The sequence below is a fragment of the Marmota monax genome, unplaced genomic scaffold (assembly GCF_021218885.2).
Source record: "Marmota monax isolate L192 unplaced genomic scaffold, Marmota_monax_Labrador192_F-V1.1 WCK01_AAM20220418_F8-fsc00041, whole genome shotgun sequence".
NCBI lineage: Eukaryota > Metazoa > Chordata > Mammalia > Rodentia > Sciuridae > Marmota > Marmota monax.
Window position 1 is genome coordinate 4,381,256 of NW_026695238.1, and position 27,917 is coordinate 4,409,172.

The window sequence follows — 27,917 nt, forward strand, 5'->3', positions numbered from 1 at the left end:
TCCTTTCTGATGGCTGGAGTGATGGTGGCAGGGGCTGGAGCTGCTGTCCTGGTGGCACGAGGGGAAAGCAGGCTGGCCTCCAAACTGTGGAGGTCTTGCTGGGAAGCCTTACTGTTCTGTGCTTTCTTGTCCTTGGCATTTGCATATAAATGCATTTCTTAACTAAGAAATTGAAACCTTTCATTGACAAAGATTCTTTCCTGGTGTTCTGGATCTAGTGCTGCCTGACAAGCCATCTCAAAACTTGGTGATTTACAACTGTTTCCTTATTTTTTCATGTCTGAATTTTGGATGGGGCCCAGCGGGGACAGCTCATCTCTGTTCCAGGATGTTTGGTACCTTAGATGGGAGGACTCCGATGGGTGGGGGTTGGGAACCAAGGCAGTTTCTTAATTCACCTTTCTGGCACTTTAGTGATGTCCCTAGGTGGCCTCTGTCTCCATCAGCATAACCCAGTCTCTTGCACATTGGCTGAGGGCTACAAGCGGGAGAAAGCAGAAACTGTCCTTTTAGTGGCTATACCCAGGGATGGTACCATGTCACCTCCACACCATTCTGTAGCTCAGATCTTCTCAGACTGAGGGGAGCAGAGGTACACACATCTTTTTTGGTGCAGGGAGGGAAGGGATTGACCATGGTTAACTTTGGAGCCAGCTATCATGTTTGATACATTTGTGGGTTATAGATGTCTCCCCACTATAAATTGTAATGTGCATCTTTGAATTCATTGCATATCTGCAAAATGTTTGTGCTTAAATATTGGTTTTATGTTGCTGTGTGGCTCTTTATGTTTTTTATCATCAGGAAAGTCAGAAAAGTTGCCACTTTGTCATTCCTGGTGCCTTTTCAAGGCTGGTGAAGACAGTCCCAGAGTTATAAAATTTGTAGTAGTCTTCGATGTTTGCACTTAACAAAAGGATGCTTTGGGACATGAACCCCATCAACAAAGAAACCAAACCAAATGTAGCCAGTATATGACTTAATGTGGAGGAAGAACCTAAGTCCCAATCCCAGGCCCTAGTAACAGGCTTTACAGCTTTCAGAGGTGAGGCACTCATGCTAGAGGTCAAGGGACAATGGTACTCCTTTACAAATTGATTCTGAAACTTGGGGGTCATGGAATGGTAAAAGGAATCTCCGCCGAGAAGTATGATTGACAAGGCTGGGTACCTAACCCTGGGGCCCAGGGAGCATTTGTCCCAGGGGTCTCCTCCCCTGGGGAGGGGTCTGAGCGGGTGCTTGGCTGAGTGTCATCACTGGCAGCCAGGAGAGACCTCAGACAATCCTGGGATGGAGCTGGAGTGAACCCTGAGAGGACCTGTGGTTGCTATTAAACTTTTATAAAGCTGTCATTCATTGAGTTCCATTTGTGCTCACTGACCATAAAAGTGTATTCGATTTCTGCTGCAGGCTCTGGGCAGGAGCTTTTTCCTGCTTGTGGTTTCAAGAAGACAGTGCGGCTTGGGAGCCTTTCTTAATCTATTTGCTGTTAATCAACCCTAAAAAGAGAAATATTTATTTGTTTATTGGCCAGGGGAGGAAAGGTGTATTTATGATATCATTGTTTCTTCAAGTTTAAGCTAGAAATTCTGAACTTCTCCATGACACCACTCCCTTTTGTAAACAATTGATTTTTGAACCCTCACTCCACTAAAGAGAGCAAATAGGGAGATGGATTGATGGAAAGAGCACAAATGGGTACAGGTTGAGGTCCTCCTGACTGCAGGAAGAGGCTGGGAAGAGGGCGTGGATGGATGTCTGCCAACCATCCATCTACATGGCGTGATCTGCTCCTCAGAGATGAGTCCTGTCCACCAGGCCCCGAATTATTTTGTTCATGGTGCATTTTTTTTCTTTTGTAGTGTTGGGGATCAAACCCAGGGCCTTGTGCATACGAGGCAAGCACCCTACCAACTGAGCTATATCTCCAGCCACTCATGGTGTATTTTGATCATGTTGAGACATGAGGTAGGCAGGTGGCCTCAAACCAAGGCAAAAAGAGATGGCTGTTGATGTTCCTGTCATAAGGATATGGTCTTGTGTCCCAGGCCACAGATAAGCCCAGGGAAAGTAGGAAGCAGGTTTGGTGAAGAGGACTCATGTTTCCTGTGCATGAAGATGGGTAGCTCCATGCATATATCTCCTGAATTGAAAGAGAAATAGCTTAGGACTAGGGTTGGCCTAGGGGCCATAACTTTGCAGGAGGTAGAGAGGAGGGGACAAGAGAATGGTGACTAGCTCTCTCCAAAAGCACTAGCCCACCTGACTGTCCTTCCCCCAGCTAGAGAGGCATTCCTTTGACCCACCCAGGTCAGCTCCAAGTCTTCACTGACATGTAGCTACTGTAGAAAGCTTTGGTATTTTAAACAGATGCTCTTCCAGTGGCTTGCTCAGGAATGGAGAAGCCCAGAAAATAAACATTGCAGTAAGAGATGCACACTATTCTTTTCATATTAAAATTAGCCCAGACAAAGTTTGACAGGGCACGCAACATTTGCATGAGTGTTTAAGGACCATCTTTGAAGAACCCAGAACGCTGTGGATTGGGTCAGCCTCCTTTGCAGCCGGAGTGTGCATGGTCAGGCTTACATCATCGCAAGCTATCATGTCTTAAATTAGTCCTCTGTTGAGAGCAGGGCTTTGTGGGGGACTTCCACAGACCACAGTGGCAGTGGGGGTGTGACTAAGAATTGCCCAAGGGGAGTTGTTGAGGGGAGGACTCTTACCTCTTCCTTTATCATCTGATGCACATTTCAGTGGTTTTCTTGGGGCTATCCAGGTGAGGACTGTTTATCTGTTTTTGGTAACCCAGTTGTCTGTACTACCTGAGTACTTCACGCATGGTTTGCCTTTTGCTTGGTGCCTGTTCTTGCTCTCTCTCTTCTACCTATAGAACTGCTGAATCCATTGTCTGACTGTCTTTTGTATGCCCCTTTTTATGTATGTGGGCACCAAGCCCATTACCTGGGTGGCTGACCCAGGGCTCATTAATTCCAATACCTTGACACCTCATGGATGCTGATGCTCTGTTTGTTTCTTTTTTGCTTTTTAGTTGAAACCTCAGGGGGACTGGTTTTGTCATGTTGCTCATTTCCATTTTTCATTGCTTTTCATTATTTCTGTGGAAAACACAGTGGCAGGCTGAAAAAACGTGTATTACTATTTTTAACACACTCTAGGAAAATCCAGAGGCAAAGAAGATGCAGGCATAAATTATACACACACACACACACCTTCTTCATTTTCCCTATGGTATGTATGTTGTCTGTCTGTACGCATTTATTTATTTATTTAAAAATGAGGCCCTTGGAGAGTGTTAAAAAATCTAAAAACAAAACATTATAAAACAAAACTGCCACACTTCCTTGAATATTCTCAAGCACAGTATGTGAAACCAAAGTGAAGTAATCACTCCAGGAAGTTTCTATACCTTGTTAAATATGGTAACAATTTGGCTGCAAATATAACTATGTGGAGAGAGAGGAGGCTTGGGGGACTTGGACAGAACAATTAAAGTAAAAACCAAATAAACTGAAGTGATTTGACTGGTTGAAGAAATGGATGAGAAATGATTATAGAAGGGAAGTTGGAGGAGGTGCTGAAAGAGGATGGCCCCCCCGTGGGCAGTGGCTCTCAGTTTTTTTTCTTTTCTTTTTTTGTACTGGGGATTGAACCCAGGGGTGCTTAACCATTGAGCTATATCTCCAGCCCCTTTTATCATATTTTATTAGAGACAGGGTTTTGCTGAGTTGCTAAGTGCCTTGCTAAGTTGCTGAGGCTGGCTTTGAACTCAAGATCCTCCTGCCTCAGCCTCCCAAACCCCTGGGATTACAGGCGTGTGCCACTGTGCCCGCTTGTTCTTTGTTTTTAAATTCCTATTTTGTTATTGTTAAGGAATGTGTTGGCGTGAAGGTGCTGTGGTGAGGTAGAAAACGGAGCACATTGCGGGGGGTGGTTTCTTATGTCTTTTGAAGAGAAAATGGACATGGCAGAAAAGACCCTGGAAAGGGGTTTGGGGTCAGATGAAGAAAGGCTCTGAATACCACCCCATCTTTGCCACAGCCCCCATATGCTGCTGACACACGTCAGTCAGGGTCCCTGCGTGCTCTTAATAGGATAAATGAAGGAAGGACGATGCAAGGCTTCTTCAGAAAGTTGGAGCAGGGAGTGGAGAAACTGTTCAGGGTCGGTGCAGCCTGTGGCTTAGTGAGAGAGGCTGTTTGTCACCTGTAGGCCTGACAGTGCCAGGAATGAGGTCCCCATGTCCCCCTAGAGATGGCCAGTGCTGTGTGGTGACCGTCATTGTTGGGGATGGCCTTCATGTTGACCCTACAGGGGAGGAGCTGGGGAATAAATACTTTCTCCCCTCTTTCTTCTAACTTTCTACCATTGTTATATGTTTTAGTGTTTTCCCGAGAAATAGGACCAGCCAATGTTGTGTGTGTGTGTGTGTGTGTGTGTGTGTGTTGAGAGTTTTTTATTTGTTTATTTATTTATGGAATTGGCTCATGTGATTGTGAAGAATTGGCGAGTCCAAAATCTTGTGGCGTGGGCTGTTAGGATGGAGACTTGGGGAAAGTTACTGTTCAAGTTCAAAGAGTTTGCAGGCTGAATTCCTCCTTGCTAGGGGTAGCAGCAGGGGAAGAGATCAGTCTTTGCTCTGTTGAGGCCTTCCACAGATTTCATGAAGCCCACCCACACTTACATTGGGTAATTAGCTTTTCTCAAAGTCCACTGATTTAAATGTCTTTTCTTATCTACAGTACACCTCAGAGAAATACCTAGAATAATGCCTGACCAAGTATCTTGGTGCTGGGCCAGACAAGTTGTCAGGTAAAATTGACCATGGCACCACCCATGGGTCTATCTCAATCTGAAGTCAGAGGGAAGGGTCGGCCTCCCAGGTGCATTGTCTGGTAAAGGCAAGACACTTATCCCAGTATGACTCGGGAGAAAAGAAGGCCTGTGTTTTGTTTGCTATTTGCCTTTGCTATTTATTCTGTGTAGAAGCTTGGATTGAGGCCGCAGGTCTCTCTGAACTTTAAGCGTTTCCAGAGGCCCTGCATAGTCTAATACCTCCACCTGCCTCCCAGCAAAGAAACACAAGCGTCAGGAAGAAATGAAATCACTTAAAACTCTGCTGGTTTCCCTTTATGCTTGTATTTAATTTTTTTTCCTGAAACTATGTGAATGGTGGTATAAGACCTGTGTGGTTTCAAAAGGCAATTGCCAGGATGGTCTGGAGAGAGCTCAGTAACTTCGAGGTCCTACTTCATGGTGACGCCTCCCCCTGCACCCTGGCTGCTCTGTGCTTCCAGGGATGGCACAGGAGGGCTAAGTCATTTCAAGGAAGATTTAAATCAGATCCCATAAGTTGCTTTATTGCAGAGGCTGTGAGATATGGGGAGGGGTTTCTTTGTTGGGTGATTTTGGATTTCACTGAAAAGTAAATACACCAGGGTCAAATTGACATCAAAACAACGCCTGTAGGACGGTGAAGTGAAGATTACTTAGAAACTCAAATAAGAAATGATCTTTAAAAAATTGATAATTGCCTTATTTATCCACTGGGTTTTATATGACACAGTGTGTCTTGAGCTCTGAAATGGTCTTTTGAAAGTGACAAGAATTCAAAATCTATTATCACAAGCAAACAGAAGACAAAATGCTGTGCCGGAGATACCATAAAGTCTAAATTCAGGTGATCTGAGGAACAGCTTTTAGAAGCAGAAAAGCCCGACCTTGGGAGCTGCCTGGATAGGGGGTGCAGACCAGCCTTAGTCCTGGTTAGTGGAAAGTAACTGGTTGCTACAAAATCTCTCTTTCTGGAATCTTTCCCTAAAATGAGAGACCCATCATGTCCCAAGACTGGAGTGGCAGCCACGTGCACACACCACCTCTGACAGATAAAATGCATCTCACATATGGTTCAGGTCATGGGTGGAGGGAGACCTGGTTACAGGTGACTGGAACAAGGCCGTTGGAAGCCATATGTGCGCTATCCACAGGGATGTTGAAGGACCCTGGGTGAGGTACCAGGTGGAACCGCTTTATCTAAGTGTTCATTCAACTGGTAGAAACTTAACCAAATCAAAACTTCTTCTCTTCAAAGTTAATGCTAGGAAAATGGACAGATCACTTGAATTTGCTGCCACCCAGAGATGCTGACTGATGAATCTGGTTCTCCATGTGGTTGTGGTATGTCTCAGAACTGGGGTGAAATTCTGAGTTGGCAATTTCCTGTGACACCTCCTCTTCCCATATATCCTTGTAATAAATCTCCATCACTTCAGGTGATCTGAGTGCCCATCCCTGTCCATCTGACTAGTTTGAGTGAACTGTTACAATCCCATGCAGCTCTAATTCTACCATGATGCAGCACGGTCCCAGGGAGGCAGGGTGGGAAGGTGCTATGCACACAGGGTCAGTCTCTGGGTTCAGGTGGACTCTCCCGGGTAGGGAGAGGTTCAGTTAAGTAATTACACATATGTATTATGTTAGGTAGTGTGGAGGTTCCGTTATGTAATACACATCCAATAGCAGTGCCTTCAGCAACCAAGATGGAAGCTTATTTCACATTTCTATAATAGTGGGTGTAAGCAGATCAGGACTGATAAAGCAATCTTGTAATTTGAGGATCTGGTTTCCTCTTATCTTGTTGCCTCACCTCTCATAGGGCGCTGCTCTCACTCCTGTGTTTCAAGATAGCTCACTACAACGTCCGTACTCCAGCAGGAAGGAAGGGGAAAAGGAAGAGGGAAGGACATGGAATGGAAGTTGCTCATATCACTCAGTTTGTTCCTGTTGGTCAGAACTTAGTCACATGGCCACACCCAGCTGCCAAGGAGTTTGGGAAGTGGAATACATATTCATTTTTGATTGCTGTGTACAAACTTAGTGATCACAGACTCAGTGGCGCAGACATCACAAATTTATGATCTCACAGGTTCTGGAGATCAGGAGTGCTGGCAGGTCTGAGCTGGATACTTTGCTCCAGGCCTAATCAGGTTGAAATCCAAGTGTGAGCCAGGGCTGTGGTCTTATCTGATGCTCACTGGTTTGGGCAGAATTCAAGAGTTCAGTTCCTTGTGAAGGTAAGACTGAGGTCCCACTCTGGCTGACTGTCAGCCAGTGTCCAAGCCCAGTTCCTAGAGGCAGCCTGCTAGTGCTGCTTAGTTCTGTCCCTTGTCCCTCTCTACCCTGTGGCCCTCCTCCTTCAACCCTGCAGGACTACCTCTCTGATTTTGACTCTTTCTCTTCATCAAAGGCTCAATCCTTTTTAAGGGCTCACTTGATCAGACCACACCTACCCAGAGTAATCTGCCTTTTGATTGGCTCAAAGCCATTTGATTTGGGACCTTAATTACATCTGTAGAATCCCTTACTGCTGTCATACACTGTAACCTCATCAAGGGAACAGCATCACAGGTCCCACCTATTCTCAAGGGAAGGGACATGTACACCAGAGGACAGGAATCTTGGGAACCATTTGGAACTTTGTCTACTACATAATCTTTGTTGGGTAGCCATATACCCAGTCAGTGGCAATCAATACAATTCCGATTCTGTAGTTCTATGATTAGAGAAGAATGGAACAGAAGATATTGAGGTTAGCTGGTTATTGTGGTCTGTGCCACAATAACTTCCTAGCCGTGCTATCTTGTCGAGTTATTTAATTTCCCTGTGCTCCAGCTTCTTCTATATAATAGGGATGATCACAATACCTATTGATGGGTTTGTCATGAGGCTTAAATGAGATTGCATGCAGAATAGTGCCTTGCACATATTAGAAAACTCACAAAACGTTAGCAATAATTCTTCTTCTCCTTTTCCCAAATCAGGGATGAAACACAGGAATAAAAATGGGAAAAATTCAAGCCATCAAAAAAATGTAGCCACATCTTTAATGACTCACAAATACAAAAGGGGCTTATTGAAGTCTTTCTGATCTTGACTTTTTTTTGGGGGGGTGTAGCACAGATGGAACTTGGGGGCACTCGACCACTGAGCCACATCCCCAGCCCTCACTGAGTTGCTTAGTGCCTTGCTAAATTGCTGAGGCTGGCTTTGAACTTGCAATTCTCCTGCCTCAGCTTCCCAAGCTGCTGGTGTGTGCCACTGTGCCTGGCTTGATCTTGATTTTTGAGGGAAGTAGAAGGGCAAACAGAAACCTGTGGAATATCTCCAGCACCTCAAATCAGCATTTCGTAATGAGTGACATCACACAGTACAGATGCTCTGAGGTGACATCACATTCTACTAGGAGGAACCCTCAGGCAAAGCCTCTGGAACTTGCTGTGCATTTTGCCAGAGAAAGCAGAGTTGTATGATTCTATCAGCTTGAAAGTTAATCATGACCAGGCTGGATAAGAAACGCACGCACACGCACGTGTGTGTGTGTGTGTGTGTGTGTGTGTGTGTGTGAGAGAGAGAGAGAGAGAGAGAGAGAGAGAGAGAATGTGAATGCCAGTGAGTGAAATTGGCCACATATGAAGAACTTTCCCATATGCAGAGGGATGGGATGGCTTTGAGTGCTATTGCAGGAAAGAAAACAATGAACTTATCATGTTGCTTGACTCAGGGAGCTCCGAGACTTAGAAACTAAATCTGAGCCATTACTGTGTGGCTTTGCTTTTGTAATAGGAAAATGTTCCACATAAGTCCGGCAACATTTGTGTCAGGGTTGTTTAACACTTTCCTCTGCTTCTGAGACGGCTCATACACAGTGTGCCTCAAATAACACACAATACAAACAATTATTTCAGACATTTCAAAAATGAAGTGCTACCAACTTCATTGTGTTCCCCTGGCCTGGCGAGTAATGAAAGACATATTCTTAATGTGAAACAAAAGAAGATTGTGAATATTAAAAAAGCAGCCCAGCCAGCTAGAGTTAAACCGTCCGGGATAAGATATTAACTTAAACCACATGTGAGGTGCAGCTGTTTCTGTTGAAGCTTTCATCAGGCTCAAGTGGAAAGATTGGTGGGTTTTAATATGTGGTCTCCAGCCAAGCCAATAGGAATCTGGGCAAAATGTGTGTGAAATCAGGTCTCTGCCAGGGGGGTCCTGGGCGCTTTCTTTCTGTTACTGTAAACAAGGGTAACCCAAGGCAGAGGGCAAGGCATGCTGCATCCAGAGGACCAGATAGCCTGTGGAGTTTGGGGGCTCTTTATACCCTTTTTTAAGGCAGAGGTCCCATGGGGACAGGAGTAGGGAGGATGGAAAGAGTCTCTTTTTTGGGTGGTGTCATGGTTTGAACTGGCAACCTCAGATACTCTTGGCCAAGCACTCTTCCAACTAAGCTACATCCCCTGCCCTGGAAGGAATATTTTGACTCTGTCCTCTGCTACTTACTCTCAGAAATATCTAGAATGCATTCAGCTAGTTACTCACATCATCAACTGTATGCAAACATTGGTATGCTTGTTGGATACAACCTCTGAGGATTTAAATTTGCTAAGTGGTGAGACATCCACTATCTATTATGTGAATGTGAAAATATTAGAAATGAATGAAAGAACATCAGATGAATGCAAAAATTGGGATCAATTGCATGCTTTTTTTTTTTTTACTTTTATAAGTACTGAATTAGTTAACTATCTTCAAGGTCAGTTGGGCTGATTCCTGATTTTGTCCAGTCTGCTTCCAAGGCCTTAGAGGACTGCTTTTGGAGTGATCATTATATGCCCCCCAGCATCACAATATTGCTTTCAGATTTAGAGGTGTGGCACACAAATAATCTTTACTGGCCCACAAATTCAGGGATGAAGGGAGGAAATGAAAATGTCTAAAGAATGCTTGTTGACCTCAGGAAAGCAGTTGAAATGCTACCATGTATATGCCCTGATTTGTGTGTTCACATCTATTAGGCAGCTACAAGATTCAAAAGAATTTGCAAGGCGCTCTCAGGGGATACAGAGATATTATGTAAGGGGGAAAAGAATTGACATTTATTGAGCATCATGTGGACATGACATCATATGGACCCTTTGATTACATTTGCTTATTTAATCACCAAAACCTTGAAAGAGAAAAATTATAAGACAAGATCTTTTCTCGAAGGAGCCTTCCAGACTGGGAGTAAGTAATAGATTAAAGACATTCGGAAATCCATGAAATAAGATAATTATGATCCTACGCCAAAAGAGAGATTTTAAGGGGAACAAAGAGACAGGAGTGATTTGAAGGAGAGGAAGTTTCTTGGAGGAGCTGGGTTGGAATTGGACATTGATGGTTGGGTTGGTTTTAGGATCATAGGAAGGCAGACAAAGGATGATTGTGGTGCAGGAGATGATGAGCAGAGAGGGAAGGGGGAAATTATACCTATGAGTGAGAATACTCAGGGGTAAAGTGAAAATCACGTATCATCAAACTTTCCCTTGTTACTGCTTCTTAAGTCCAGTACTGGGCTAGTGAGCAACTTGACCGTAGGGTCATGTTTTGTGAAAACAGCATGTGGTTCAGCACTTGGTGCCCAGTCAATGTGATGAGACGCTGAAGCTGTTGGAGGCCTGCTCAAATTCAGACCTACCGAGGGGAGTGCAGGTTCTCATTTCCAATCTCATGTTCCATGTGGGGCCCAAAAGCACCAAGTGAGAGTGCCTGCAAAGTGACCAGCCCTGTTTAATGTGCAGTCAACTCTCTTTCCAGTCACACTAGGGTCATGCTGTTGCATTTCAAAGGTTAAATCCACATAGGATTTGATTTTCAAACTGACAACGATTATGAGTTAAGACCAATGTAATTATACCACAGGTGAATGTATGTCCTGGTGGTGGTAGTATTAGAAACAAGGGTCTGGGTGGGCCAGCCTGGCAGGGGCAGAGAACCAGGAGCAGACGTTTGGACTGCAGCAGGTTTGGTGGCAGTAGGGTATAAGGAAAAGGTTCAGGTAAGCTTGTTTCCATAAGTTGGGGCCATTGAATTGCAGAAGGAACAAGGTTGTACTCTCTGAGAAGCATTCATGCCTGTTCTACTTTAGCATGCTGCTATAATTTGAATTGGAGTAGAGAGGAAGGGCACTTTCTATGCCACCCCATCTGGTGAAATATTGATGGTCACCTTGCTTAAGGCTCAAGCAGTCAGGCTTGTGTCTTTCACCCTCTTTCCATATAAGCACACCAGTCTTTGGATTTAGGGACCACCCTGATCCAGTATGACTGCATCTTTACTTAATATTATCTCCCAAGGACTTATATCAAAATGAATCATGTTCCTGGGTCCTAGAAGTTAGGACTGCAGCATATCTTCTTGAGAGACACAATTTTACCCACAACAGATGTCCATGTGCAGACTGAGTGACCTCATGGCCTTGGTGGTCAGGGGTGACATCTAGGGGATGATGGAACTTGGGCTCTTTCTCAAGGATGAATGCAATTTAAATGGAGAAGTCGTGGGCTGGGCTTCAAGGTGGGTGGAGGGGAAAAGGGGAAGGGTGATATGGCCAGAGTCACAGAGTGTGACTTGTGTGAAGCACATCAGAGGATGGTGAGGAGGCCAATCTGGCAGGGACAGGAACATCTCCCGGAGAATGATTGAGATTGAGGCCAGAGGAAGAAACCGGGGCAAGATTGGGGAGCAACTCAGATGTCATAGGAAATAGTGTGACTGGGCTTGGACTATGTTTCCCATATTCTGGTAAACTTTCTCAACGGCCCTAAACAGACGGAAACAGTTATACTGAAAAGGTCTTGTTGCCCAACCCTGCTTATGAGGGAAGCATGTATCAAGAATGTTTTGCCAATTTATATAGGCTACCCAGCGAAGTGGGTGCTTGCTGTATGTTTAGCTTAAGGAACATCTGACTATGGCAAGGACACTCATGAATTTGGTCAACATGTCATCAGCAGACAGGGCTGTCCTCCTTTTCTTTGGGCTGCAGTTCTGCAGTTTTTCCACCTGTAAAAAGCAATGGATTTGACAATGACATGCTACAGTTCCTTGACTCTATGTAATAAAATAGTACAACTTAATCAAATAGGTTTAAACCAAGTTTATCTTAAAATATTCCTTCATTTGACACAGCATCTCTGGGAGATGGATAGAGCAGTATTTTTACCCCATTAGAGGAGGACATAGGCTCAGAGAAAGTTCCCTGACTTGCAGAGATACCCAGCTGGTCAATGGCAGAGCCAGAACTTGAATACAGGTCTTCAGATTCCTAGTTCAGTGTGTTCTATTCCACATCGGTGCTTCCTTTATAGTCAGAATCTCTCCATTCATTTGTCTGTCTGTCCATCCATCCATCCGTCCGTCCACCGATCCATCCACTCACCCAACAAACAGACCTGCTAGGCTCTAGAGGTACCTGGATAATTAGTACAGGGTTCTAGTCCTCAAGAAGTTCACAGACTGGCTGGTCCACTATGAAGTCTTGTATGTAATGTGAGGGCAGAGACTAGATTCCAGGTTGGGTATCCTCATCCCACAAGCCAAGCCCAGCATGAGATCAAGGATCTAGTGATCAGTGCTCTTTGGTCAGTTTTTATTCCATTTAGTTTATAAGCATGGAGCTGCTACTGAAGGCTCTGGAGACTTCTTGTGTAGCTTAGTGGGTATGTACTATCAGCCACACTTAACATTAGAAAGAAAGAGGGAGGCTCTGGAATTGAGTCAGTTACTACTATTAAAATAGCAGGTATTGAAGAAAGCCCTCCATGCCATAATCCCCTAGCTATGCAGTGCACTTTTCAGTTTATAAAGCCCTTTAATGTGTGATGGCACTTTGATAGGTAGCATCCACTCTAGGATCAGGCAGATTTTAGATGCTACCACTTCTAGGTGAGGGACCTTCACAATTGTTTAGCACAGTGAGATCTGCCTCTTCACTTGCAAAATAAGGATGGATGATAATGTCACCAACTTCCTAGGGTTTCAGCATGAGAGGATATGTGGGAGTTTGTTGCTCTTATGACGGGTGAGTCTTCCTGCCCCAATGTTACAATGAGTAACCTCCTTAGCGAGAAGTGGTCCATTGTCCTTTGCAGCAGATTTCTTTGCAGGTGTTTTAGATTCTGCTGGCCCTTGAGAGGAAAGGACATGGTTTTCCTGGCTCTCATTTCTTCTAAAAATTTCACAGTCTTCTGTGTAGAAACTAGCCAGGTTGGACAAATAAGCAAGACCTCTTACTGATATCATAATTTTCATTTGCTTTTAATTTGGTCAACATGGTGCCTGAATGCATAAAATGATATGCCCAAGGTCATAGTCTTGTGACTGAAATCCAGAGTGCTTCTCATTAAGCCACTGGTCCAAGACACAGGCCTCAGAGGTGGAGACAACTTGAATGTGTATGAGAGAGGAAATGGTTGGCTCTGCCAGACTCAGGGGCTATGCTTGCTCAACCCCTAGGCTGGGGTGTGCTTTGTTTACATCTAATATTTTAACTTCCTTTGTTCTGTTCAGCTTGTCTGAATTCCAGGTTTCTAATGAATTAGGATGATAGCTCACAGGCTGGTCCCACCTACCAGTGATAAAAGTGATCTAGGGATATGTGGAATCCCTGGGAGCATTTAGATAGATTCCTTACAATATGATTCTCCACCCGGTTGCCTTGCTAGAGTCAGAGTGTCATGAGCATAAAAATAAAATTTAGGGTGATGAACAGTTAAAGTCTAAGAACTTGTAAGCAATAGAAACAGGAATTATTCACTCTTGCCAGTTCTGGCACCGTGTCCAGTGTTTGCTCACCATCTCATACATCTTTTCAGAAGAAAAAACAACTTGAACTTGCCACTGGGACACATGCATTCCTTCCTGCATTGGAGCCAATGGAGCTGTTGGAAACACTCTATAAATCTCGTCTTCTGTACCGTGACCTTCAGCCCCCTGGGGGCAGCTTTCACTTTATGTTCATCCTGCAAAAGGCAGTAGATGAGACTTGCAGTAAGACCCCAGGGCTCTGCATCCGGCATCTTTGCCAGGTGAACAAAGGCAAAGAACTGCCGAGGCCTGAGCTGTTAGGAGCTGGACTCCGTCCTCCCAGCCAGAAATCAACTCACATTCCAGCCGCCAGAGAAGAGCAAGGCTCCCAATAAGGTCTCTCTGCTCTGAAGGGGGAGACAATTATGTGCTGTCCCTCTCGTACTTATTACTCCCCATATTTAGTAGGGAAGACATCCCTTTTGACTGCCCCCAAAGAAGCTCTACCAAATAACATCGGGGGCAGAAGGAGGCAGACTTTGCAAGAGGGTGCCTCACATTTTATTGGCTTTCGGGTAGGTTCTTTTTGATTTTATTTTTCGATTTAATACAAGGTGCACCTTGAGAAACACTTGTGCTAATGTGAAACAGGAGTCAGACAGTGCCAGGCCCTCGTGTGGCAAGGCCCAGTCTGTCTGATCATGGCAGGCACCTGGTCTATAAATCCACACCAGAGCTGAGACTGGATTCCAGCTCCCAGGGCGAGAGGGACTGGGAGTTTTCTGGGCTGATGGGACGGGCATGCCTTGGTGCCCCACCAGGCAACGTCTGAGAAGAGAGCTGTGGAAAGGACACATTGCAAAGAGTGTTGTAGCACAAATGCCAGTACCTTTGTCTTAAGATGAGGATTGGCATCTCCAGAGTTCAGACACAGCTCTGCTTACAAATCCAACCTGCATTTTGAACTTCTGGGTGCAGTTCAGTGATGGCCTTGTTCATGACATCCTCCTTGAAGCGCACTGTGGGGCTTCCTCTTGTTTCAGAACCTCTGGCATGTTTGGGTTTGGTGCAGAATTCATTTTGGCACTTAATTCTCTTCAGCTATTCCTTGTGAGTTTTCTTGTATCTTCAGTGAGACTTCAAATTCATTGAGGGCCCTGGATTTTTCTTGCTCCTCTCTCTGACTTTGAACGGACCCAGACTTGTGAATTAAGACCACAGTACAGATCCCCCAACCTTCCGCTACTCTATTCCACAGCTATTTGTCCTGTTCTTTTGCTAACGACTCTGTATTCTCAAAGCTAAGAGGACACTGTGACGAATGATCCAAGGAGCAGAGTGGAAAGAGCATCATCTCTCAGCATTATATTCTCAGACTGGATTTATGGTTGGCTCCCAGGTAGGATATGCCACAGATAAGTCCAGTGGCATAAATGGAAAGAAAAAGTTTTGTGAGTCAACTTCACAGGGTTCCTTCTCAAGAGGGTCTACTGTGGCTGCTCAGGTGAGTGTCTTTACTGGGTACCACTGTTAAGGAAGGCATCACCAGGGGTGCAGACATGTCCCAGCTATGGCAAACCCACTGTCCACTAGTGGCCTTACCTGGTCAAATCAAATAATTGCTTGTATCTTCGCATCTAACAAGGGGCTGAGCCAAAATCCAGTGCCAGATCTGCCTGGTTCTGAGGGCTGAACTGCCCCATTGCCCTGAACTTTGAGGGGCACACGGTGCAGCTCCCTGTGGGGGCACAGCATGGCGCTGGCAGATGATATCCCTGAAACTGTCTACAGATCCTCCCACCTGCTGGCTTGCCCATTCTGGCTCACAGGCGAGGAACCAGTGTGAGACAGGGAAGGTATGAATGAGAGCAGGGGACAGGTATTAGAGCTCTCCTCTTCTTGGATCCCAGTTCCGGGGCCTGGCCTGGCCTGTGAGGAGCCTGAGTTTGGTTTCTGGAATGCTTCATTGGGGACCCCACTATTTCATGGTGATGTGCTCCAAGGCACCTGCAGATTGACTGAATGAAAGTTTTCCCTGTAGTTTCCTAGACAGAGTGAACAGGCTCTCTGGAACCAGGAGATCTTTTGGTTTTTCTAAGCACTTCTGAAACATTCATTGTAAGGTAGGGTTCACACAGTGAATCTGTTTAGTTTGTTTAAATTGTCATAGGTGCTACAACTACTTAAGCTCTTCTCTTTAACTTAAAGGTTGTGGGGGTGGAGCAGGGGTGGTACTAGGGGAGAGTGAGTTTGAATGAAAACAACATTAAAGGAATGTTTCTGGAGTTACCTGATGTTTGCCTTCTCTCAATAGCTCATCAAAGAGAAATAATTTTCTTTGGGTTTCCTGTTTCTGATAATTTTCTGTCTGGTGGGCATGGGATGTAAAGAGATCGATTTTTGGATCAGTGAGATTTAGTTTTAAAATCTTCCTCTGCCACTTACAGGCTACTTAGCCTTGGACAAATTCCTCATGGTCTGAGCCTGATTGTAACTTATGTAAAATGGAGGTGGAGGTTCTCTGATCCTGTGGTTGTACTGGGATAAGTGAGACACTGGGGAGATAGGCTGTACATGTGAGTTCCTCTGTGTGTTAGTCAGTTTTCTAGTGCTGTGGCAAATACCTGAGAAAATCAACATAATAAAGGAAAAGGTTTATTTTGACTCATGGTTTCAGAGGTTTCATTCCATGGTCACTTGGCCACATTACTTTGGGCCTGTGGCAGCACCGTATATTGCAATGAGAGTGCATGTCAGAAGAGGCCTGTTTGCCTTAAGGAAGCCAGGGAGAGAGAAGAGAGGAGAGGGGAGAGAGGGAGAGAGGGAGAGAGAACTAGAGCCAGTGTGAGTGAGAGCAGAGTCTCAATAGCCACTTCAAGGACACACCCACCATGACCTAACTTCCTTCCACCTCTTAAAGGTCCCACTCTCCCAAAAGCACCATGGGTGGACAACCAAGCCTTTAACATATGGGCCCTTAGGGGACATTCAAAATCTAAACCCTGCCTTAAATGTTTTAGGAAGATGAATCCAGATTTCTGTCTTGGCTCTTCTAAACTTATCAACATATCATGTCTGTTTTTTCAGAAAGTCTTGTTCATTTTCTGTGGATTTTCTTTTAACTACATCTTCTCTAAGGCAAGGTAGGAGATCTTCATGACTAAAGAAGAGGGCTGTAAGACTGCTGTCAATAGCCTTAGGTTTGGTGGGTCCTCAGGTGTGCTTAGGAGAATAGATGCCTCATTTTTTGTTATTATTATTTTTCTAGTAATCCAGACAGAACAAATAGTAATAAATGTCATCTAGGGCTTATTAGGTGCTAGAAGCTGTCTGTTATTCCTTGGATCCCCACAGTGACACTATGAAAGAGGTCTTATTTTAATCATTTCATAGGCAAGGAGATTTAGGCTCACAGAAGTTAAGGCCACCCAGCCTGCAGGTGGTTGTTTTAGTAGCTTTTTCAGTTCTGTGACTAAGAGACCCGAACAGCATGATTGTAGAGGAGGGAAAGTTTATTTGGGGGCTCACAGGTTCAGAGGTCTTAGTCCATAACAGACGGCTCCATTCCTCAGGGCTCAAGGTGAGGCAGAACATCATGGTGGAAGAGCGTGGCAGAGGAAGCTTCTCACATGATGATCAGAAAGCAGAGAGACTCTACTGGCCAGATACAAAATATATACCCTAAAGCCACGTCCCCTCTGCCACCTTCAGTTACTATTCAATTATCATTTCCCCTCTCAACCTTCTTGCATTGTTTCACACATGAGATTTTGGGGGAGAGCTCGAATCCATAACAGTGCTATAGCCAGGATTCGAATACTGGTGGATCTGTTTCTTTAGAAGTCTTGCCTCTGAATTTATCCAATATTTTTTTCTTTCCTTCTTTCTTTCCCCCTCATGGTACTGGAGATTGAACCCAGGGGAACTCTACCTCTGAGCTACATCCCCACCCATTTTTTTTTTTTTAATTTGAGACAGGGTCTTGCTAAGTGGCTGAGGCTGGCCTCAAACTTGCCATCCTCCTACCTCAGTCTTCCAAGTCACTGGGATTGCAAGTGTGTGCCTGTAATCCGTTCCTGACTTTGTCTATTATTTTAACTCTTCTAATATTAAGTTCTATTTTTACCTGTGAAAAGAAAAATGTTAACAGTGGAGAAGATGGATATGCACAGGTTAGAAAAAGTTAAAGGAATTGAAATCTTCCAACTCCTATGAATCCTCAGAAAAGCAGCACAGAGTGGGTGTTGGTGGAATGGTCTTACCTGTGGCAGGAGAGGGGCGAAGGCATTGGAGGGATGAAAGATGCTTCTCTCTCTGTGGCCACCCACTGAGTTTCATCCAAAGCATGACAAGGAATTAAGGGGCTCTTCAGAGTTTTAGAACTGTGGCTTTGTGGTTTCTGCCTTGGACCACTGGAAAGAAGTTTGAGTCCTTTCTCTTTGTCATTCATTGTGGAGACCAGCTCAGATTTGGTTGAGTTCCTCTAGAAAATTGGTACCAAAGTGGGCTCCTTATTTAATTAGCTAGATAATAAGCACCCATAGGGCTATCTCCAAATCATGGCAATAGGACCGTGTGAATATAATTGGAGAATTTGTATAGGAAGCCTTTTTGTAACTCTAAATGGAGAAGCCAATGCAAAGGCTTATTATTACAAGTGTAGTGGGCATTGGTGGTTGAGTGTTGGGGATTCTAAAATGAAGGGCAACTGTCTATATTCTCCATTGAGATACTAGGTTACTGGATAACAGTCATGTTAAGCCAGCAATGTTTGGAAGTACTGCTCTGCCTTGGAAGCTGTGCAACTCTGAGTGGGTGTGATGCCTGGGAGGGGCAGAAAGGTCTGAGTAATTGGAGGAATTCAGGAAAGGATGATAGAAAAGCACCTGGACATTGTGTTCAAATAGGAATACATCAAGGAAGCATGGGCGAGATCAAGGAGAAGAGGGTTTTTGGCAGAGATTGCTTCTGTAATTTATCCCAGACCCTTTAATTTCTGACCACGACCCTGGGGAGGAGATTATCACTTCCCTCAGCCAGCCCGATTGGCTGGGTTAGAGATCATTAACTTGAGAAAATCACCAGAGATAATATTGGGCAACTTCAAAAGTCCACTGTCCTCTTCAATGAACTTGCTGTGGAAGGGCTTAAACAGAACGCTAATAACAGCTAAGGATCTCCCTGCAGGTGGCTGTCTAATTCCAATCAAAATAATCTTTCCCCAGTCTTAGTGGATAAGGGAGGGCAGAATTAAAAAGGGAAGGGAGAGTGATTTTTGGCACGGCCAGCAAGGCTGTTGGGGAGGAAGACGATTGGTGTTGGCAGTGTGCACTTAGGTTTTCCCAAGCAGCAAATTTTCCTCTTTCCTTGATGGCTGGGAGGGTCCATACACAAATGCCTTTCTGTCAGTTGTACACAGCTGCATACACCATGTGGCATTCACTTTAGTTAAAGGTACAGTGGAAAGAGGGTGGGTTGTTGGTTTTTGAGAAATCTGAATTATTATAAGCAAATGTGTTATAAGCAAACTTAATGCTTCTTTCTTTGTGGTAGTGTTTGATTAGTGTGCTATCAGAGTGTCTGAGACTGTGTCCCTTGGTCATGCGTGTTACTTGAGGATGGGATTCAGTAGTCAAGTATGATTGCCAAATGCTAGGTTAAATGAAATGAGAAAAGAATCTCTATTGCAGGCCCTTCCAGAACCTTCAATATGCAAGTTAGTTTTGAATTACCTAGAAAATGATAGTTTTACACTAATTTTTCCCCCCCAAAATATCTCTTTGTTTCAGTGCTTTCCAGAGGGGTCGTAGGAAATGCTATTCTCTCTGGAAGGACAGGAGTGGCCCCAGGGAGAAGCAGGTCGAGCAGGCATTTTTCTAGGGCCTGTGGTCCCTGGCATTCCTACCAAGATGCTAGGCCGCCCCTGGAGAGGAGGCTGGAGTCAGGTATCAACGTAGCACCTGGCAACATGGGGCCTGGGTGTGTGTGCCTGGGATGGTGGTTGGAATGGGGACAGCAGGAAGGGGAAACTGGCAGAAGAGATGAGATCCTGCCTTGCCCTCACTGCTCAGGAGCATGTGACTGGCAAATTTACCCCCAAAGTGTCTCTTCCTGGGCCTCAAGTGCCAAAGCCTACTTACAGGTGGAATTGTTGTAAGAGATATTCCCAAGTGGCTCAGTATTTATAGCTTGTCATTGACGTAAGCAGATGTCTGCAACAGAAAATAGTGACATTGAGTCGTTTGGGCCAATTTGTGAATTTTCCTCAGGGACAAGTGTTCAGGGAAGTAATTTTGTGGCAAGAAGAAAGTCACTGGAAATGGCGGTTTTCCTGATAAGTTATGTCTCCTTATTTTTCCTTAAGAAGGAAACAGAGCCTGTGAGAGAGCTTGAGTCCAGGCACCTCTAATAAATACAGCTGGTGAGTAAACTTCTCTGGCTTCGTGAATTCTCACGGGCTTGATCATTTCGTCAGTCTTCCCTTGTGCCCTAGAAGGGGTTGAACTTGGAGGTTTCTGGGTCTGCGAAGCCTTCCACATTTTCCATCTAAATCATCTTTATCTTGCAGGACTGCTAAAGAAAAACCACACCAAAGGCCCCCTGTTTATTGCTCTCAGGCTTCATGAGCAAACACAGAGAACACTGTTCCAAAATGGAGGAATGCCCCCAAATCACGTAGATACACTTTTTGAAAGATTCTGAAAATGGAGCTTAAAATGGATTTTGCTGACCCCTCATCAGGTCAGAAGATGCTCTCTTCATAACTAAAAAAGGAAACCTACTGGCCAAAGCTGAAGTTTGCGGTATCTCAAAGGAACTGGGGGAGAGATGGGAGTTGTTTATTAATATCATAATATCTCTTTCCTATAAAACGCCAATGGTTGCCTTATACAGGTTACCCCAGTGCCCAAGCCAGGTCTGCTGGTTATTTATTTATTTAAGATGTTTGGCCTGTTTGGAAATTAAACACTTTCTTGGATTTCATGTCCTTGGGCCCAAGGCAGACCTGCTGGGGGTGAATCCTCAGAGGATACAATGATAAAAGCCTTCATAGGGTAGCACAATGGGAAAAAGCCAAAATGAATTAGCTTGCTGTGACATGGCTAACGTCATCACATTTATATATGTTTCATTAAGCGGAGGCTTGACAGCTTTATGAGGAAACGGTGGGGTTTGCAATGGAGGAAGGCCCTGTAACCCTGCCAAAGCTGATCGCGGCCTGTGCCATGCGTGCTCTTTAATGGAATAATATTTGTGCAGTGAAAATGTCATTTTAAATGACTGGTTTGATAATCCCTTAAGCTTTTAAATGATCTGCAAAGTCTGGAAATTCTACCCCAGTGTTTAAAATTGACGGGAACATTAATGAGTGCAAACATTAAAGGGTGGTGCCCAGCTTTGCTTCCTGAGTCAGACGTCGTTGGCTGGGGCTTCTTTCCTTTTGTCTCCCACTCCCTTTCTGTGACAGGATTGTGTCGGAGCTGCTGCAGCAGGTCTTCACCGCAGGAAGGTTTTTGAGGGGAGCTCAGCCTGCACGGAACCTGGAGTCGCCAGGGTTGCTGTAGGCTAGCAATTGCTTCATGTTGGGTAGAAAAGGCACCCCCTTTGGGAGGGAGTTTGCAGAAGGGGCCTTCTCTGGGCAGAGCAGTTAGCCAAGGGCATGCCTCTCTCCAGCTGGTGCATTCCTGAGGTAGGAGCCGAGGTCTTACCTGGTGAGAGCAACTAGAAAGGATTTGCCCCCACTGGAGCCTGCTTAGCTCTTCCCACTCCACCTTATGCACATCCCTGGTGTGTCTGCCTTATTTTGCTCAAACACCCTTTGGACCATGATAAAAATCTTCTATTCCCCAGATAAATTTTCATTGCTGGGACACTTCATTTCCTCAGGGGACCCCTCCCTCCTTTCAATGATGCTGGAATAGAGGACAGGTTGGTATAGAGGCCATCTTCTCATGAATTGATCAATGTGACACAGAGGTTGGCAGACTAGAACCCAGGGACAAATCTGGCCCCTGCTTGTTTTACAAGTAAAGTTTGATTGGAGCACAGTCATGCCCATTGGTTTATTGCCTATGGCTGCTTCCCTGAGAACAGTGTTCAAGGTGAATAGCTATAATGGACACTGGACCTTATGGCTCACAAGCCTGAAATATTTGCTATCAGGTTCTTTAGAAAAAAAGTCTGCAGACCTCAGGATGCTGGACAAAAAGAGATAGAGTCCTGAGCTTGTGTTTCAGCTCTGCTAGTTTCCATATGCCCTTGAGCAAGTTAGTTAATGTCATTGTGCCTCCATTTCCCCATAAGCAAATGGGGATATTTCTGACCAGCCCACTTCATACAGCTATTGAGAGCATTAAAATGATTAAACATAAGGGAAAGTGCAGGATGTGTGAGTTATTATCCATTGAGCTCACCATGGTTGGGCTACAGGACCTGGGAAATGTCTCTTGACCTGTTTAGAGCGATTCCTCATCTATAAAACAGGAGGGGTCCTTCAATCAGCACTTCTCAAATTTTAATGTGTTTAATGTTCATCTGGGGGCTTTGGTAGGATTCTGGTTTGATGAACTGGGTGTGGGGACTGAACATCTGCACTTCTGCTCCCAGGAGATGCTGATGCTACTGGGTGGGCCTATTAGGCTTCTCCAGGAAAACAGAACCAATAGCATGCAAATATGTAGAAAGAGTTTTATTTTATGGAATTGGCTTTCTTCATTATGGAAGCAGGCAATCCACAATCTGCAAGGTGGCCCAGCTGTCTAGGGGACCCAGGAAAGAGCTGCTGTTGCCGCTGGAGTCCAAAGGTATCTGCTGAAGAATTCTCTTTCACTTGGGGAAAGTCAGTCTTTTGTTCTTTTCGGGTCTTCCGATTGGATGAAGTCCACCTGCATTACGGAGGGCAATCAGCTTTATTCAAAGTTCTCCAATTTAAATGCTAGTCTCATTGAAGAGCATTCACAGAATAATGTTTGACCAAGCATCTGACTACCCTGTAGCTGATCCCAGTTGACACATAAAATTCACCATCACAACGAGGTATATGACTTTGAGTAACACATATCTGGAGGATTTTGCCTGGTGCTGTAATCATGAGCGAACTTGCAAATGGTGGTGTCCCCCTACCAGGTGCCCTTCCCCGCCATGTGTCAGAGCAGAGGGGTCTTGCACTTGCCTCAGCTCTTAGCCTAACCTTGCATCTGGTGAGATGAGATGGTTATTTATTTATTTTTTTCTGCTTTTAGGAGGGCTCTTGCCAAACATGTCTTTTGGCAGCCAGGTGACTTGACAGAGCAGCTGGTGGCAGGCTGGCCCCTCTCTGGCTGGCCCCCTGTCAGCCTGGATACAATTGAACCTGGGAATGATGGCGCAGCTGGAGGGTGCTGGAGGGTGGAACTAGTTAGTCACACCTTGGCGAGTGGCAATGTGGAGTTTGAATCCTTCTGCCCTGAAGTGGAATTTCCTGTGTTCCAATTGGTGGCTGCAGAATTCTCTCAGGCTTTTGTTCCTAACCACATTTTCCACAGACTGGGGGGCTGTGGGCTGTTTGTCTGTTTGTCTTAATTGTTACCCAAGCTACTTATTAGCTTTTAAACTGAAGGTTTGTCCTGTAGGCAATCAGCGCTGGTCTCATCTCTATGGGGTGGGCACTGGGGGGCTATTTGTAAACAACTGCCTGTCACGTCAGGTGACAGGTTAGACCCACATACACTGGGGAACAGTCAGGGCTCTGATGTAAAATCATATGCTTTTAGATTTGGAGAAACTAGGTTCAAAGTGCACCTTTGCCTTTTTTCCAGTGGGGTTTGGGCAGGATTCCTAACCTTCCTAAACTTCTCTTGGGCTCATCGTGAGAATGAAATGAGATGATTCCCCATAAAGAATTCCTCAGGGCTTCCTGCTTGTATCTCATCAGCTTCCAAATGCCCTCTGACCAGATCCTACTTAGCTCAGTCTCTGGCACTAATAGAAATTCAGCTAAAATTACACCAAGCATATTTGGTCACAAATTGGGCCACAGGGACTATACACACTGCATGGTTTTACAACAGAGAATTAAGACTAAGGAACAGGTTTGATCAATTCACAACATTTTGGTCATTCTACAAATAAGATGTGGAACCTCTGGCAAATTCCTTGCTTTCTGTGCGTCTCAGTTTATCTGTAAGAAGATAACCACAGGGCTTATTTGGTAGGCTTTTGTGAAGATTAGATAAGCTATTAGGGCCAAGTTTTAGTGCAGCCTTGGGACACAGTAAATACTTGGTGGCTTTTTGGTCTTCTTGCAGTTATTATTCTAAGATCCCCAGGGATGCTATACTGTGTTAAGAAAGTGCTAGAGCACAGTGGATTCCCTGTACAACTGTGGTCTTTAAGATGCTTTAGAAACTGGTTGGGGACCAAGCATAAAACCCTGGGGTATGCTGCTGCCTCACAAAGCATTCATAGAGAAAACTCAAGGCAGACCTGACCCATGTTGCCTAATATTAGCTGGGTTCCTGGTCCCTTCTATTGAATGGTTCTCACACCCAGGACCTCACATATGCTAGGCAAGTTCTGGGCCCCTGACTCTTCACTTTAACCATTATTTATTATTATTATTATTATTATTATTATCATCATCACTATTATATTTCCAGCACACTCTCTTAATGGCAGTTCTAAGATGCTATAGTTTGAGTATGTCCTCTAAAGTTCATGTGTTGGAAACTTGATCCCTAATACAATGGTATCAGGTGGTGGGGCCTAGTAAGAGATCCTAAGGCTCTGCCCTCAGGAGTGGATTAACATTATTGAGGGAGTGAGTGAGCTATGGTGAAAGTAGATTTGTCATAAAAGTGCATTCGGCCCCCTCTGGCTTATGCTCTCTCTGGTCTTTTTGCCTTGCATCATGGGAAGATGCAGCACAAAGTCCCTCACTATTTCCAGTGCCTACTCTTGAGCTTCCTAACCTCCAGAAATGCAAGTCAAATATATTTTTTCTTATAATATATAATAACTCATGCTCAGGTACTCTGTTACAGCAGCAGAAAACCAACTAAGACACAGGGCTTTGACCATTGTTTCCCAGTCACTTCTGATGGTTTCTTTTTTACTCCCTGTGTTTTTTCTTTCATTGGCCCTGGACTGTCCCTCCACCTTGTTCCTAAGGCCCAACCTTAACCCTGCCTTACCCATCCAGTTGGCCTACCGCTTTCAACCTGACCACACCAAATCACCTGAAGAAATCTGAGAAAGAAAATGCAATCCTAAAACTCCAATTCTAGGCTCTGTTTCAGTTATTCGGGGATAAAGCCTCAGATAATGTGTTTTAGAACTTGCCTGGGCAAATCCAGTTTCAGCCCCATGAACAACCTCTGTCAGAGGCTTTCTTGTGCTCAGCTGCAAAATTAGGAGACCAGCATCTTGTTGAACTTGGCTTTTTCTGACCTGCAGAGAGGGAAGTCGTGCCTTCCATTTAGGCCCAGAAATTAGACTGGATGCCCCAAGCCCAGCTCTGATGTTTCTTCCCATTAGACAGACGAGGACTGTTTCTCTCTCTGGTCATAGCTGGCCTTTTACTTCATTTGGTTGTGCGCTTATATCCTTCCTTTAACTTTGTGCCTTCAATGATATTTAGTATAGAACTTCACACACAATAAACATGTGATCATTGAGTCGATGTTCAGTTGCTTTCTGTGCCCTACAGGGTCTAGACCAGTACTGAGAGCATAATGAATACCCAATAAACTGTTCTTGATCAATTGATTGGTATATCTACTTTATAGAGAGGAGGAAGAAAGATTTCCTAGCCCTGTGTTGACTGAATGGCTGTGGATAAGTAATTTAACTCTGAGTGTCCTCACTTCTTGTGTGGATGTATATAAGAACCTGTGGAAACACCACACACGCGCGCGCACACACACACACACACAGAGAGATCATCTGCTTAGATGGTCCTATCCACTGCTCTTCAGAGAAGACTGAAATGTTAAATGAGAACATGTTATGTTGGCTGTTCAAAACATTACATAGTTCTTGATATATCATATTTCACAATTTGATTCAAGTGGGTTATGAGCTCCCATTTTTACCCCATATACAGATTGCAGCATCACATCAGTTACACATCCATTGATTTACATATTGCCATACTAGTGTCTGTTGTATTCTGCTGCCTTTCCTATCCTCTACTATCCCCCCTCCCCTCCCCTCCCCTCCCCTCCCCTCTTCTCTCTATGCTCCCTCTACTGACATTCGTTTGTCCCCCTTATATTATTTTTCCCCTTCCCCTCACTTCCTCTTGTATGTACTTTTGTATAACTCTGAGGGTCTCCTTCCATTTCCATGCATTTTCCCTTCTCTCTCCCTTTCCCTCCCACCTCTCATCCCTGTTTAATGTTAATCTTCTTCTCATGCTCTTCGACCCTACTCTGTTCTTAGTTACTCTCCTTATATCAAAGAAGACATTTGGCATTTGTTTTTTAGGGATTGGCTAGCTTCACTTAGCATAATCTGCTCTAATGCCATCCATTTCCCTGTAAATTCTATGATTTTGTCATTTTTTAATGCAGAGTAATACTCCATTGTGTATAAATGCCACATTTTTTTTATCCATTCATCCATTGAAGGGCATCTAGGTTGGTTCCACAGTCTAGCTATTGTGAATTGTGCTGCTATGAACATCGATGTAGCAGTGTCCCTGTAGCATGCTCTTTTTAGGTCTTTAGGGAATAGACCGAGAAGGGGAATAGCTGGGTCAAATGGTGGCTCCATTCCCAGCTTTCCAAGAAATCTCCATACTGCTTTCCAAATTGGCTGCACCAATTTGCAGTCCCACCAGCAATGTACAAGTGTACCCTTTTCCCCACATCCTCGCCAGCACTTGTTGTTGTTTGACTTCATAATGGCTGCCAATCTCACTGGAGTGAGATGGTATCTTAGGGTGGTTTTGATTTGCATTTCTCTGACTGCTAGAGATGGTGAGCAGAGAACATGTTATGTTTAGCATAGTCCTGTTCAATGGAATAAGATAATTGAATATAAAAGTATTTTGAAAAGTACAATCCTCATGCTACTTATTACAAATGGGTTGGAAACACATGAGTTGGGAATGAGGATGCCTGGGCTGTAGTCTCAGAGCTGCCACTCACCTGTTAGACAATATTGACCATGTCCTTTTACTTCTCTAAACTTGAGTTTTCTCATCTGGAAAGAAAACTTTGCACTGAATCAGCAATGCCTGTGTCCTGGAGTGCTTTCCACAGAACACTTGTTTCTCACAACATTAAGGTTGTTCAAGACCAAGCAACCAAAAACCAGAAGCTTTAAGGAACAAGCAGACAGTGTTTGGGAAATATTGCTTATCAGATTATTTCCAGGACTTCATAGAGCCTTTGTTTTTGATGCTTACTTGTGATAATATACCACAGGGATGCAAGCAGCATTCCCCAAAGCCATTGGGGTCTGAAATACTTTCCCTACCTCTGAGAGAATGCTTGCTTACAATCCGACAAACCTGCAAACTGCGACTCAGTAGCAGTGCCTGGTCCTGAGTGTTCTCTTGGTATCTTGCTGGGACGATCTTCTATGGGTTGCCTCCTATCTGTCAGGCTTACACCTCAGTTTCCTTGACTTCTAGTCTCATAGATCCTTCATTAACTCATCTCCTCCAGGAAGTCTTACCCGCTTGCTCCACTCCATCAGCATATCACTTGGCTTTGAAACTATTAATGCAGCAGAATGGAAAGAAGAAGAATTTGCAGTTACACAGCCAGGGCTTGATTCCTATCTCTACCAGTCACATGGGGGCTCGGGTGAGTACCAGCCTCTCTCATTGTGTTGATTTGACATATATGGATAATACTCTGTGGATGTCTGTGGTTTGTGCTGTGTAGTATTTATTTGTTCTTCTAGTGAAACATCAGCTGAAATTTCCCTCTGGAGTTCATGCCAACCACACTCTGAGCCCATTAGTGGGTAGATGCCAGACCCAAGCCAACTAGGACATTGCATTCCCCTGGTCATAGCAATTGGCATAGTATCCAATCAGGGTCAAAGGACACAAGGATAACTTTGTTGGTATTTCTGGAAGAGTCTTATCCTTTTCCATGGAAGTTGAATCTTGGAGAGAATAAGGGAATGGAAAGCCTAGAACAATGTGGGTCCCTGCCATCGTAGAACAATATTTCAGTTTTAGGTTATTATCTTTTGAAGGTGAGCACTAAATTCTGTTGCAACTAAGCTACCTCCATTTTTCACAACTGAACCTAGTCTTAACCTGTAGTTTGAGTCAG